The following is a 13,919-nucleotide window of genomic DNA, read 5'->3' as shown; positions in this document are numbered from 1 at the left end:
CCTTGCCAACTTTTCCAAAACACGAGACACAGCGAAATGATCATCTCTTGCAATGAATAAATCAAAATTGAATTGGTTAAGGTGCTGATAGGTTTTAGTTAAACGTTTTAAATCTGTTGCGCATGACCAGATTTACGCAACATCCCGTAACGTTGACTTTGAAATCAATTTAATTTCCCCGAAAGTGACGGCAAATGAAACCATATGAGTTGATTAAAGGCTAAATTTTCCCGCACCAAACACCCCTACAGTCTTTAGACTGAAACCACTTTAATGGTTTTAAAATGTTGCCTTTTTCAATGTTATGATTAAAGCGCCAACATGTGTCAGTACAACAATGAGAGAACAGTAAATTGTTGCCATGGCGACTGGAACACTTACTTTACTTTTTGATTTGATCAGGCTTGACTCGCCTTTGTGTTACGTTAGCGCTAGTATCTGTGCTAATGTTAACGTTTAAAAGATTGAGCAATTTAGCAAAACCCCCCCAAAAAAAATGTTTTGAACTGTTCCTTTAAAAAGAAAAAAACTTTCAGTGAGCATTACTGATATCAAATCCTAAATGAAATGATGTGCCTATGTTTAGTTCAAGTTTTGCTAATTTAGTGCGTGTATCTAATCAAAAAATGAGTTTTGTTCATTTATTTTCTTTTTTAATTGCAACCGACCCATTAAACATGCCGTATATACTTTTTCATGCAATATCAAACATTGATTTTATTCCCCACGAATAAGGATGCGTCACATGCACGCGGCATTGTGGAATTATTCTTAATTCATTCATCTTCAAAGTTCAGATGAGCCGCATTCACAACATGGCGTAAATCATCACACTTTGATTCAGCTGAGAGTTTGTATTTGTGCTCAGCGCTGATGTTTTGGTTAGCAATTAAGCTCAAATGAGCCGAAATTTGACAAGTGCAACAGAAACTTGATGGATATTTCAAGTTATTTTCAAGCCTGAAAGTGTCACATTTGTTTCTCATATGACTGTAATTTCCTCAAATGTGTTTCTCATTAGTGCTTTTTTTTTTCTTTTTTTGAGCTCTCAATTATTGTTCCATTCAAATCACCAGAGTTGTAACAACAAATGCTATCACATCAGCACGGGCTTGGGTTACTCCGCCTCGTTAAAGAGATGTCACCTGAAGTGAGAAACGCGCACAGAGGTGCCACTCAAGCCCATGCGTCTTTCTTTCAGCTCGTTGTTTAGCTTTCACGGCCCGTCGATGTAGCGTTTGGCTGACTTTCACAGATCTTATCCGCCCCGCGTCCAGATGGAGCCAGCGACTTGGCCAGGAAGCGTCAGATAAAGTGTGCACTGCATCAAACGGAACCGAAGAGGAAAGTGAGCCATATGCGCAACATCGTGTAAGGTGAAGAGTTAAAGAGTCCCCTCAGGACAACTGGGGCCAAATGGGAAAGTGAATAATCGGCTGTTTTCAAACAAGCGTGCTAGCGTTATGAAGATCTTACCACCGCAATTTCAGCAAAAATAAATACATTTAAAAAAAAAATCTCTTTTTGATGTCCGCGCTATGAGGCTTCATAAAACATGGCGACAACAACCAAGTGAATGATGGGAGAAGATGTGAGCGACAGAATGCGATCTGGAGGAAAAGCAACATCGGCACTTTTTCACCGCGCATGACTCCCCGAAGGCCTCACATCTGGAGGAACTTGACTCTGCGATGTGTGTGTCGAAGGAAATAACAGGTCCTAATGGAAATGAGACCAAAGGATGGAGACGAGAGAATAACACACTTAGCGTGCAACAATAAGCGCAGTTGGAGGAAGTGACACGGCTGTGATTTAAAAAAAAAAAAAATGTACCAGATGTTTATTTGTCTATTTCTTTTCGTACTCTTATTTTGATGGGTGATCAATTTCTCCTTAAGTAAGCCTGGAATGAGGTCAAAAGTCAATTTGAAACAAAGCACCTAGACTCGGACCTCATATTAAAGCTCTTGTTCAGTGCGTTCCAGATCTGTAAACCATTTTTATCAATTTATGTATCAATGATGACATTATACTGTTCGTATATTAGCTCCTTTCTTTGTGAATCATTGTACAAGTGTTCCCTTTCTAATTTGTGGTTGAGTTATTTCCGCTTCAGTGTTGTATTTAGTTATTTTACATTTTTTTTTTTTTTGCAGGGGAAAATTCTTTTGCAAAAACCAAGACCTTTAACATCGGACTTGGTCCGCTGCCTCATCGTGGATGCGTTGGCAAATAAGCTAAACTCCAAAAGTTGTTCAAAGGCGCCGTTCGGTTAGTCGGAGTGAGCCCAAAAAACAGAGTGCTGGAGATCAGTGCATGAAAAAGTACACGGAAAGTAAACAGCTGAATCTTGATTTTAGGCTGTGGTGCGAAATTAACCTGAGCGGAGAGTGCAATGCCTTCTGTGGCGCATACAGACGACAAAACGCCCGCTTAATAATGACATTAAAGTTTGTCTTTTTAGCTTAATATGGCTTACCTTAACCAGAATCTACGGAAGTACAAATTTATTCTCCATTTTGCATTTTAAAAGTTCCATTTATGGACTGCAACAAGTGATTAGAAGGATGGGGGCAAAAAAGTCAACCTCTCCTCTCGCGAGGGATTATGGAACCAACCAGCTGCGAAAAGTGAGCGAACGTTGCATTAACGAAATGACAAACAACTGGCAAAGACTCACGTCATGAGTGATTGCGGCGAGTTGACTCAGTTGTTTTTACTGCATTTGTGTTTCGGCTGCTCTGTTTTACATCTGCATACGTGTTGAAATGAAAAATGCCGACGGGTTTTTCATTGATCAGTTCTAATTTAGTTTTTTGACTGACAGCAGCCAAATACTCAGCAAGCAGCCTGCTTTATTTCATCGTGAAATTTTTACGCATGGAAAAATAACAAGACCTGGAGCCGAGTGGCCTGAGAAAGAAAGAAAGAAAGACAGAAAAATACAGCCCCATGAGACAAAAGACGTCTGTTGGGTTTAAAAAAAAAAGAAAAAAAAAAATCAAGGTTAATTAACAACTTGGCACAGCCTCCAGTTAAAGTGAGTTTTTGGTCTAGAAAAGAATGAGTCAGGGTTCCATTGTTCACATTTTTATGTTAGGCTTTAGTTTCAGTTTATCACCCGCGAGCTCCCCTACGGTGCGTCTAATGACTTGTGACTAAGTGCAAGGACTACAAAACGGAGCAACCGCCATTTAGAAGCCTCTCTCCTCCGATTGATGCCACAAAATAGAGGCGTCAGTATTGAAAGAGTGCGTGAAAGTATCAAAAGGTGACACACATACCGCTGCTCACCTGAGTGCCATCCATCTCCATTTAGAGGAAGTGCGCACGCACGCACGCACGCACGCACATAAGGGACTGCACTGGTCTGGTCTTGATTGGGAAGCGAGCGGCGAGGCGGCCAATTTGTCATCATTTGGGTGACAAGTGGTCTAGTGACGCACTCTCTCGCTGACCTCTTTGTGTGCTTTGAACTGACAACACAGGCACGCATGTCATTGGGTGTTTGCAGGTTAAAAAGCAGAGGAATGACAAGACGGAAACCGGGGACTTTTAGGGGAAAAGTTAAAAAAAAAAAAGCAGCATCTGGTTTCATTGGGAAAACTGTGCATGCTCAATTTATTGGATAGAACTTCCATGGTATGTGCTTTACTTAAAGCGATTTATTTCCAGATACGCTTAACACCTGCGTATATTACAAACATTAAAGGGGAAGTCAACCTAAAAATATTATTTTCAATTATATTTTCTATATGCCTTCACTAGTCTAAACATGTCATTCTGATTTATATCGCATTTGTGGAATATGATTTAAGCAGCCAAATTCATGCAGTTTTAGGCATCGCGGGGCGGCCATTTTGTCACACTTTGTCTCGACTAAAAATGACATCACAATTCCTCCGGGCTCAGGTAACGACCAATTACGGCTCACCTGTTTTCTGAGGCTGCGCCATGATTGGTCATTACCTGATCCCTGAGCAACTGTGATGTTATTTTCAGTGATATTAATCAGAATGCCGTGTTTCGATGAGTGGGGATGCAGAGAACATATAAAAAAATGTTGGGGCTTGACTTCCCTTTCAACAAGTTTACTCCAGAGAGGCCTTTAGCCACATAATTATAAAAACCTGCACACTATATTATCCAATACAACGGCTGTATTAAATTTTACTCTCGACTTCATGTTATCCATGTGCTCGCGTTGATATTCTCGGAGGGTAATCCATCTATTAAAAATAAATTATTATAAGTTTCTAAAATTGCCTATGGCAACCTGTTAGTTGTCAATTCGAAGCTCCAGCTGACCTGTGACCCTAAGTAGTAAATTTGTTCATCTTTTATTCGTTGGAGAATAATTTGCCACAAAATTGAATTTTTAAAAATCTTTTCTTTTTAAGTTTTGCCACCCATTCAATCCATCCATGTAGCCATCTCTATAAACGTTCTACTTGCATACCATTCAGGTTCATTAGAGTCAAAGGTGTGATGTAATGCAGTTTTTTGCATATTTCCGCTATGAAAGAGTAAACCCGAGGTTTTGCAAATCAACTTCGAAAGTGCATGAGGAAATGCGCGTGTCAGGACACGGCAACCGCTCCTTTTACCACCCGGTTTTGGCTACTGCAACAAGCCAAACACTGCTTCTTTGTTGGCGGACAGAAACGCTCTCCCTGTGCGATCGCGGCAGGACGCGGGCCTTGTCGCAAACGTACGCTCACTTTGCGCAGCAGCCAAAGGGGAGTCTCCATCTTATGAATGTTTAATGAGCGAGGAGAGGGGACCGTCATTTTCCCACACACGCAAACTTAATGAGGGCTATCTCACATGGAGACTTGTAACTGAAGCCAGGAATGAGGGGAAGATGTGTCGGAATGTTGGTGTTTGTGCAAATGAAACAGTGCTTTACTAAGACTTTGGGATGCCTGTCATGTATCCGCATGTGTAAATATGCAGGTGTCTGCATAAGAAATCTCTGGATCCCTTTAATTAGCAATCTTTAACGTGCCTTGTGGCTAACAAACAATTTTAGATAATAAGCTACCTCCCGGGAACAAGGCTAAATCTTCTGTTTTTTTACACTGTTGCCAGGCAGATTTCAAAGGGCTCAATTACTTTAGGCCAATTAAAAAAAAAAAGCTACTAATTAAATAGCGCAGATAGCATTCCAATTATACACCTCGAGTACCATCTGAGGTGAACTTTTGTTCTGTTAAACACAACGATATTACTATATACAATAAACATGCCTCCGAATGAGACATTATCAAAATTCAGATTTTTGTCATGAGCTTTTATGTTCATGCAGATGTGTTTGATATTCAAATGTTTTTTTAACCTGTGCTGCCTTTTATTCGCCCTAGTGACACGTAGGAGAGTGTGAGGGCGAAAACACAAAAATTTAACACAGCTGTGGCCCATTCACACTTGAAACCTCCTAACACTAATGAGTCGCTTGACACCGGGGAATCAAAAATGGCTTTTGGGGCCTGATTGGCAGATTTTCACGTCGGGGTGTACTCACTTTTGCTGGCAGCAGTCTAGACATTAATGGCTGTGTGTTACGGCATTCTGAGGAACAACTTAAAACCGTTAAACGGGTGTACGCTGACTATTTGACATTATAGCAAAGTTGAATTTCGTCTACGTTGTCCCATGCAAAGATATTAAAAGTTGGCGTGTACTCACTTTTGTGTGACACTCTGCATCCACTTACTATTACAGACATAAAAGGCAGAAAGCCGTCTGAGGTTGAATATCTGGAGGAGGAAGCATGAATAGTGAGTGCCGAAATGATGGATGTGGACGATATGACATACAGTACTTGCGGTAAACCCCCGACGGTTGTAAATTGTCTGGAGGTGTCTTTGGTGATAAAAGACTTGTGGAGTTAATGCAGGGGTGGCGACCCGACAGCCCGCGGGCCATATCGAGCCAGTGAAAACATTCAAGGAGGCCTGCTATACAATTGTAAATTACTCTGACGCGATCTGGCGGTCAATTATGTTGAAGTGAGAAGAGGAGCTTCATTTAGTCAGGCAGGTCAGCCCCTTTTTTGACCCAATTTCGTTTATTTATGAGAATAGGGTTCTGATTTTAGAGTGACAGCTTCCCTCTCACTTCCATTGCGCTTGGTGCAGTTTTTTTTTTTATTCATTTATTTTTTATTATTTTTTTAATATCTTTAGCAGCTAATCAAGCCCATTCATTAATATGGCGCCATAAATGTTCCAAGTATGAACTCATCTCTGACCCACCACACATGAAAAATGATAGCGGTCCAGTACATGATGATGTGCCGCGTCCTCTGGGATTCTACATGAGGAGGAGATTCGTTGGTAATCTATGTTCTCACCTCTTAAAACAACCTTTAAAGACGCAAAGAGGACTGGTGATGATGGATTGGAGTCGGAAAATCCCTTCCTTACTGAATCCTTCAAAGGAGAAAACCTGCAAAGCTCTTTAAGGCACATCCTCTCAGCACGTAGACGTGAGGGACTTGATTCAGATACTTTATTAAGATCTTGAGTCATAAGGCCACTGGAAGAGGAAAACGTTTTGATGCATAGCATACATCTGGGATACAGCTTTGGTGCCGAGTCCTCCGAGCTGGAGTCCAGTCCATGTCCTGCAGACATTTCCTCAGCACTGGATTTAGCAGAGATTAACATTGGGATGCATCCGAGTTGAGCCAACGAACGATTGGCTGCAGTCCGTAGACATGAGTTTCTAAAAAGTCATAAATCTCCAATTTGGTGGATCGCATTACAGGTGCCGAGACAAGAGTGCAGACCGTATGAGTCGACCATCTAGGTAGATCCAAAAGACTGGAAAGTTAAAATCCAGCAGTGCGACTCGAGATGGAGAAGAATACATATTTATTTTATCCTGCTTGGATCACCTTTGGCAAAAATCTTTTTGTACTGCATATCCTGTTAAGGGTCACGGGTGAGCTTGGTTTTCTAGAAAATGGAACGAAAACAGACTATCTGGAGAAAGCCCACGCAAAAAATGGAGAGAACATTCAAAGCCATCACTGAAAGGTGAAAGCTGAGATTTAACACAGATCTTGAACACACCACGACAATTTAACCGCCGTAACGTCGTACAACTTAAAGGAGAGTGAAACCCAATTACCATAGCGACGGACATGATAGCTTGAACCGGAGCTTGCTAAAAAATAAAAATTACGCTATTCATCACTGCATACACAAGGTAGTCCGCTAACTTGTTGCGCAAATAGTGAATGTAATCCAATGACGTTGAGACGTTAATTTCGGTCGCCCAACATAGCGGCTCCCTGAGATCGATGAAGGATGATGACTCATTCCGTTTAATTCTTCTTCCCCCAATTAATCATAACATTTTGCTTTGACTAGAGCTGGTTAGTTTAGTCTGCGCTTGCTAGTTGGGTTTTATTCCCCTTCACCATTATAAGCAACATGGGCAAATGTTAAAGGTCCCCCTGGCCTCCGGGGGGCGACAGTTCATTCACGATTGTACGGTTCCGTTTAGTTTGGTGAGTCGATAAGTGCGAGACTGGCTTAAAGTAATTTAACGTAACAAATTTTGCCCGTTAGTCCATTTAAGTGAGTGTTGGTCGTTCTCTGAAATTCCTGAGTTATGAATCCAACACATAAACGTGTCTCCCCCTTATCTCTGTGTAACGTGTGTGTGGGTGTGTTTGAGGTGCTTGCAACTTTTACCACATGCTGTCTGTCTTGTTAACTTCTGTCCATTTTTTTTCTTTTCTTTTTTAAACCATTGTAGCCATGCTCCTCTAATAAGACTTGCATGACTGAACATGAAGTCAACAATTGGAGAAGGATAGCCACAGTGTGTGGGATTGTTTCACTTCACCGGGCACCTTCACGCACCACGGCTCCGCCCATGTGTAATTTATTTAAAACATGCTTCGTATATGCTGCTTTTATCAATAAGCCATTTTGAAATTCAGCCTCAGGGTGAAGCATGAAACAAAGCTTTGCTCTGTTTGTAATTTCAGTTTTACCTGCAGCCTTGAATGACTCAAAACACGCTTTTGCCTTCTTAATAAAACTCTTGATCTGAACAGCAAAGAATCGGAGGATAAAAAAAATTGAATTCTAAATTAAACTAGATTTAGACACTCAAAGCGGGTCAGTTGTGTATATTAAGGCTTAATAAATGTGACTTCTCGCCACTGACCTGTAGCTTTGTTTTTATCGTTGCGGACATCAGGGGGGCGTGGCCATCGGGTAAGAAAGTAGTGGCGCTCGTTCTCGTTAGCAACTGAGGCCATTTAAAGCGGATTCTATGGCGTTGGCTGTGTCATAAAGCGTCCCTTCATGAGCGGACAAACCCCATGTCCGACTGTCACTATGATGCCTGTTGCCCGGCTTGGCCAAACGCAGCCTGCAGGAATGCGAGTGTTTAATCACAGGACAAATGCCATATTTTGCGCAGTTTGTTTTTACGACCCGACGGGTGTATGTGATTGCAGTTGTGGGCGTGTGTGCGCTTGTGTCCAAATGAATTTGAGCAGAAGTTACATGTTTACTTTCTGGATGTGTGCATTAATGCTTGCGACAGGCCGCTCAAAACGAGCGTGCACGCTCAGCAGAACGTCTGTGCCAACTTAATGTGTACATACAAGAGGACTGATAATTGTATACACCTCGCTCTTTGAGTTGACGTGCATTTGTGTATGTTGGGCTGTTGGCCCAAAGTGGCCACCCATGATGCTTTTAGGGCCTCTGAGTAACACAGCTTGAATCAACAGCAACACAAAACACATCTGAACCCTGCAGAGTTTTTCTATATGGAGCCATTTAAGAGAGCTTCCCTCAAATACAAACAGCACATATAAGCGCCATTGAGCACACACTAGAAACTGCCTACATGCATCCATCTTGTTTGGTTTGGACTTGTCAAACCAGTGGACTATGAGGAAGTCACTTTGTGCGTAAAAATGAACAAATATAATCCCAATAGCTGTCTTGCAATACAAATGTTATTTGAAATGCAAAGTAGGATTTTTTAGTTTGACGAAGATAAATCCCAGGTTGGATTGCTAATAATAATAATAATAATAATATTCCCTTTATTAGTCCCACAATGGGGAAATTCGAGATTCGAACCCAGGCCTCCTGGGGAGACTGGGTCCTGAACGCGGCGCCTTAGACCACTCGGCCATCCTGGCAGCCAATGGCTACTTTGCAACAATAACCCGAGAATCTTACAATGCGTGTGTATCGACGCGTACATGGAGATATCACCGAAAAAGGAGCGATTGAGAATGTATGCGTATTGATAGATTATCTGTCTACAGGTGTTGCTCCACCAATTGTGTTCAAATTTCTGTTTTGCATAAGTGTTTCGAACACAGGGATGCCGGCGATATATGTGCAATTCTCATGGTTTTTTGTTTAGTTTGCTAACTGACAAACGCCTGCGTGTGTGAGTTCACATCCAACAAAATTCAAGTCAAAGCAAAAAAAAAAATAAATTTTAAAAAAATTAAAAATAATCCGAAAGACGCCTTGTAGCTTGAAAAACTGCAAAGTCACTTGTAGGCCAAGACACCTCTGCATTAAAAAAAAAAAAAAAGTCACGTCAATTGGATATTTCTCTTCCTCCCCTTCCAGCGCACATATGCAGGAAATCCAGGAAAACCACATGCTCAATCAATAGTTTCCTCTCCTCATCTTCAATGCCAATACAGTTCTGCATTTTAAATAAGCCTCGTGCAACTTTGTCAAAGCAATAAAACAGATCATGTTTTGCATCTTTTGTTTTTAACATGCCTGCCGTGTATCAAAAAGATCATGTGTCTGCCATCTTTTCTTTTTTGGACAGAGGGGAAAAAAAAAAAAACATCTGAGGGTTGTGATGGATAAAAAGATGGCTAGGCTACAATAAGTGAAGAAACATGCAGAGACACTTATTGTGCATTTTAACAGAGCTTCTGGCACCTGGCGGATGCGCGGACAGGGATATAACGTTCAATATAACATCTAGCATACGCGTTACGGGGAGAAGATGACACGTGTGCTGCTGTGAAATATTAAGCAGGCTCAGCGAAGTGTGTCGTCTTGTCACACATGCACACACAAGTGGAGAGGATGGATTTCAGTTAGAGAAAAGCTCAAATATTTCTTTGTACCCCACGCATGACGTCATCTGAATTCTATCATATTCACTTCTGGCCCTACATTTAATAACACTTTTTTTTTTTCTTTTAAGATGATAAAATTCAACTATTCAAATGCTGTAAATTTTCATGGTCACCTTTTACAATCCTGCGGCTGCAAAAGAAAATAAACCTCCAACCATATGAAGTTGAAATTGAAATTCCCGATTGATTTAAGATGTGCAAAATTGGATTTGCGGTTCCTTACGGGATTCAAAAACAAGGTGAAATGTTTATTGGGATGAGACTGTAAATTGAAACGGGTAGCATGGTTTTTATGGGTCCGTTTTAAAACAATGGTTCATTTGTGCATTCAGGTTGAGACTCGTCACAAGTAATTGCACTTTGGAGCGATTGCACTCTTCGCATTTATACGTACTAAAACTGCTTGCAAATGTGCGTGTGGGGATGAAGTCCTGCGAAATTATTTCAAGCCAAATCTCAAAGTTGATGGGACATTTATTGGAGTATTGACACCACCAGCTCTGCACTGCCATCTTCTGGTTTTGAATATTCCATATCATTACACGCACTGTTAATCCAAAATATTTGAGTAATTGTTGTTGTAGTAGTCGTGGCCCTCAGTCATGAATTTGTGGGGGATTTAGCCAACATCATGCACCTCCAAATAGCACAACTGTATACGGGATACAAAAAAATATAACGGCACAAAACAGTGTCATGTTCAGAATCAAAATAGCATGACCAAAAGAACACAAAAGTGTAAATAAAATACAGTATACTCGCCAGAGATCGCTGATTATCCAAAGTTTTTTTGTAATGTTTTTCTCTTGACTTGCTCTGACTAATCAATACGTTATTGTAGGCTAGTTATGTTGGAATTTGATATCTGACTGATTAAAAAAAAAAATAAAGTCCAATTGCTCTGCCAGTATAGTTAGAATGACCTCCACCACTTATTGTAAAGGCCTTGAAAAGATGAAATTATGGGTCAGTTTATTACTGGAATTGTCAGTTTGCTTATGGGCTCATGGACATGATTATGAATTCATTTTTTATTCTGCAGATAGGCCAAACCTTTCTTTCAAAGTGTATTTCTTGATATTTACAAGCAATGCTCAAGTGAGTAGAGAAAGTTGAATATGGAATTGACCTGGATGTCACGATTTAAAACGTAGCCTAGTTTTATTGGGGGGAAAAAACAAAGTACTACATAAATGACATAAACATAAATGTGTGGCCCCTGAGCTAAAAATAAATTTGACACTAAAGCTAGCTAGCCCGAGTGTTAAGATGCAAAAAAATTCCCAAGAATAACAAAAACAGGCATTTTTCTGCTTCGGAATATTGATGGTCTTTGGCTTTCTGAGTCTTTGCTGCAGCAACTTCACTTTGTTTCCTTCAAACTTGTCTCTCCTAATGCGCCTTCGGGGTGCCATTTGAGTGAGGAAATGGCACCTACGGGTGGAAAAACAGCCGTCTGATTGAGGGCATGTCGAAGAGGGTAGGTCTTGTAAAACCCGTCTGGACCCGATACGGTCTTGCTGTATGTTTCACGGTGGGTGATGTTAACTGCTGTTGTGAGGTGGAGGGTCCCCAGCGTGGTGTGTTTAAACTGAGATGAAGGAAACTGGTTGCCAAAAAGAATGGAAGGGATACATTTTGATCCATCCATCCTCTGGGTGCGGACAGCTTGGATTTATAACGCTTGTGAGTTGTATATCGTGTGCGCACTTATTTGTTGGATGCTCCTGCCACCTAAATGACAAGATGATGATTGCCTTCACAATTCATTCCCTTGGCCATGAGGGACAGCCATGAGATGTTTTCTTCATCTTGGCCAGCTCCGAGACCAAGAGACTTTAGCAGGAAGCCTCACAGGAATATTCTTAAGTATGTCCTGCCTACTAAGTTTGTACACTGTGCTGGTTGAGTTCATAGGCCCCATCCTGCCGTAAAACAACAGCTACTGTCTGATTTATTTGCGCATGCAAACTTGGGTGGCCCGCTTCCTCAGAATGCTCCCCTAATGTTGCGTTGGACTGTGTTTTAACCATTAACACATCCACTTTAGTCTACATTCCGAGATTCCTCACCTCTTGTGGATCAAGGTATCGTATCAAGGCTTTATAGGAGTGGTTTCTCTCCACAAGGTCTGATTTTTGGCAACCGTGCAGTACAGGATGTTGGACAAGATTTGCTCATCGGTCATCCGGGTGGAACTCGAGCTGCTGCTTCTTCTAATGCTAAGAAGCCAGTTGATGCGGCATCTATTCCGAATGCCTCCTAGTCGCCTCCCCGGTGAGGTGTTCTGGACATTTCCAACTGGGAGGAGGCCATTGTGGCAGATTTAGGACACGCTGGAGGAACATTCTCACAGTTGGCCTGGGAACGCTTCCGGTATCCTCTCAGAGGGACCGGGGGGGTGGCGATCATATATTTGGGGGACGTGTTTTACGTCATCTAAACATTCAGGATTGTTGGTTACAAGATTTAGTAATAAATGATTCTGAATGAGTAAGAGAGTGTGGATGTCCTTTTTTGCTGAGAATCATTTCTCACCAGGCTGTTTTGCATTCCGAATGCAGTGGAGACGTCTGATAACCATTTCCGTTGAAAGAGATGTCGAATCTGTCCCTCCAGTGCATTAACAAGCATCCTCTTGGGATGACCTCCCTCACTGAACTTTCTTGACATGTTTGAACTTTTCTGCGTAGCCGATTTGTGCATGTCTAAATGTAAAGCCCTCTTCAATCTCTATTCAGTTCGCATATTGAACTTTTATTACTTTCTATTTCCTTTCCATTGACGTCCCCGCAATTACTTTTTCAAGCTCCACTGCATCAGTGGCTCACTTATAATGGTCCTTTGCTGTCTGTTCCCTTTAAAATGCACCATTTCTGTTTTCGTTGTTACATAGTTCTGCTCAGGATGTAATTAGAATGGTTCTATCGGTTTTCCTTCCTTTGAGATGAGACGCTTGCATGGTCAATCGCAATAACGTGGTTTGTTTTAATTCATGGCATATCAGCTCAATCATTTTTTTATATGGAAATTAGCCGAGTGAGACGTGGACTCAAGCGTGCATCGAGCGTCTTTTGCTGTCTCTTAAATGGAGCGTGCGTCACAGAAGCGGCAATGGAAAATGTGAAGAGTAACCTGTAATGCTGAGCGAGGCCTTTGAGGCCTGCCAAAAAGCGTCACTGCACCCATTTGTCTGGGTGGTGTTTTTTTTTTTTGTTTTTTCACGAGGCCGTAGCATTACAACAATGACATTTATCCATGCGCTTGTCTATTCTCATGATGTCAAATATTTTTGCTTATTTTTTTCGCTACAAAAGCCGGAGGTTGTTTTCTGAAAATGACTAACTCAATGCCTACAGTGCAGTACATATATTGCTAGAAAATAATCCAACATTTTGTGTGTGCGTGTGTGTGTATATATATATATATATATATATATATATATATATATATATATATATATTTTAATTTTATTATTTTATTTCTATTTTATTATTTTATTTCTATTTTATTATTTTATTTCTATTTTATTATTTTATTTTTTTAATCGTTTTTTTGCCCAGTTCCCAACCAGTGATGTGTCACAAGCGGCGTGAAAATACGCCATCATTCCCTCATCAGTCATCGGCATGGGCAGTGACCTAAGCAGAGGCTGCAGAGGTCAAGACCGCACTGTCCATTTCTGTTTCTCCGCTCATGAATAAACAGAGGCTAGTGTTTGGGTGTACATGTCCTTCAGGGCGATTACACACACCAAATAACA

At 41.1% G+C, this 13,919-nt stretch overlaps 1 protein-coding gene across 3 annotated transcripts in view; it reads left to right on the top strand.

Moving 5' to 3' along the window:
• mapk8b (mitogen-activated protein kinase 8b) overlaps positions 1-13,919 on the top strand; it is an 87,932-nt gene that overhangs the window by 47,764 nt on the left and 26,249 nt on the right. The gene's annotated exons all lie outside the window — the stretch shown is intronic.

The sequence above is a fragment of the Idiotropiscis lumnitzeri genome, chromosome 20 (genome assembly GCF_059441095.1).
Source record: "Idiotropiscis lumnitzeri isolate Australia: NSW breed Sydney's pygmy pipehorse chromosome 20, RoL_Ilum_1.0, whole genome shotgun sequence".
Taxonomy (NCBI): Eukaryota; Metazoa; Chordata; class Actinopteri; order Syngnathiformes; family Syngnathidae; genus Idiotropiscis; species Idiotropiscis lumnitzeri.
The sequence above is the reverse complement of the archived record's forward strand: the minus strand, read 5'-3'. Positions and strand labels throughout refer to the sequence as shown.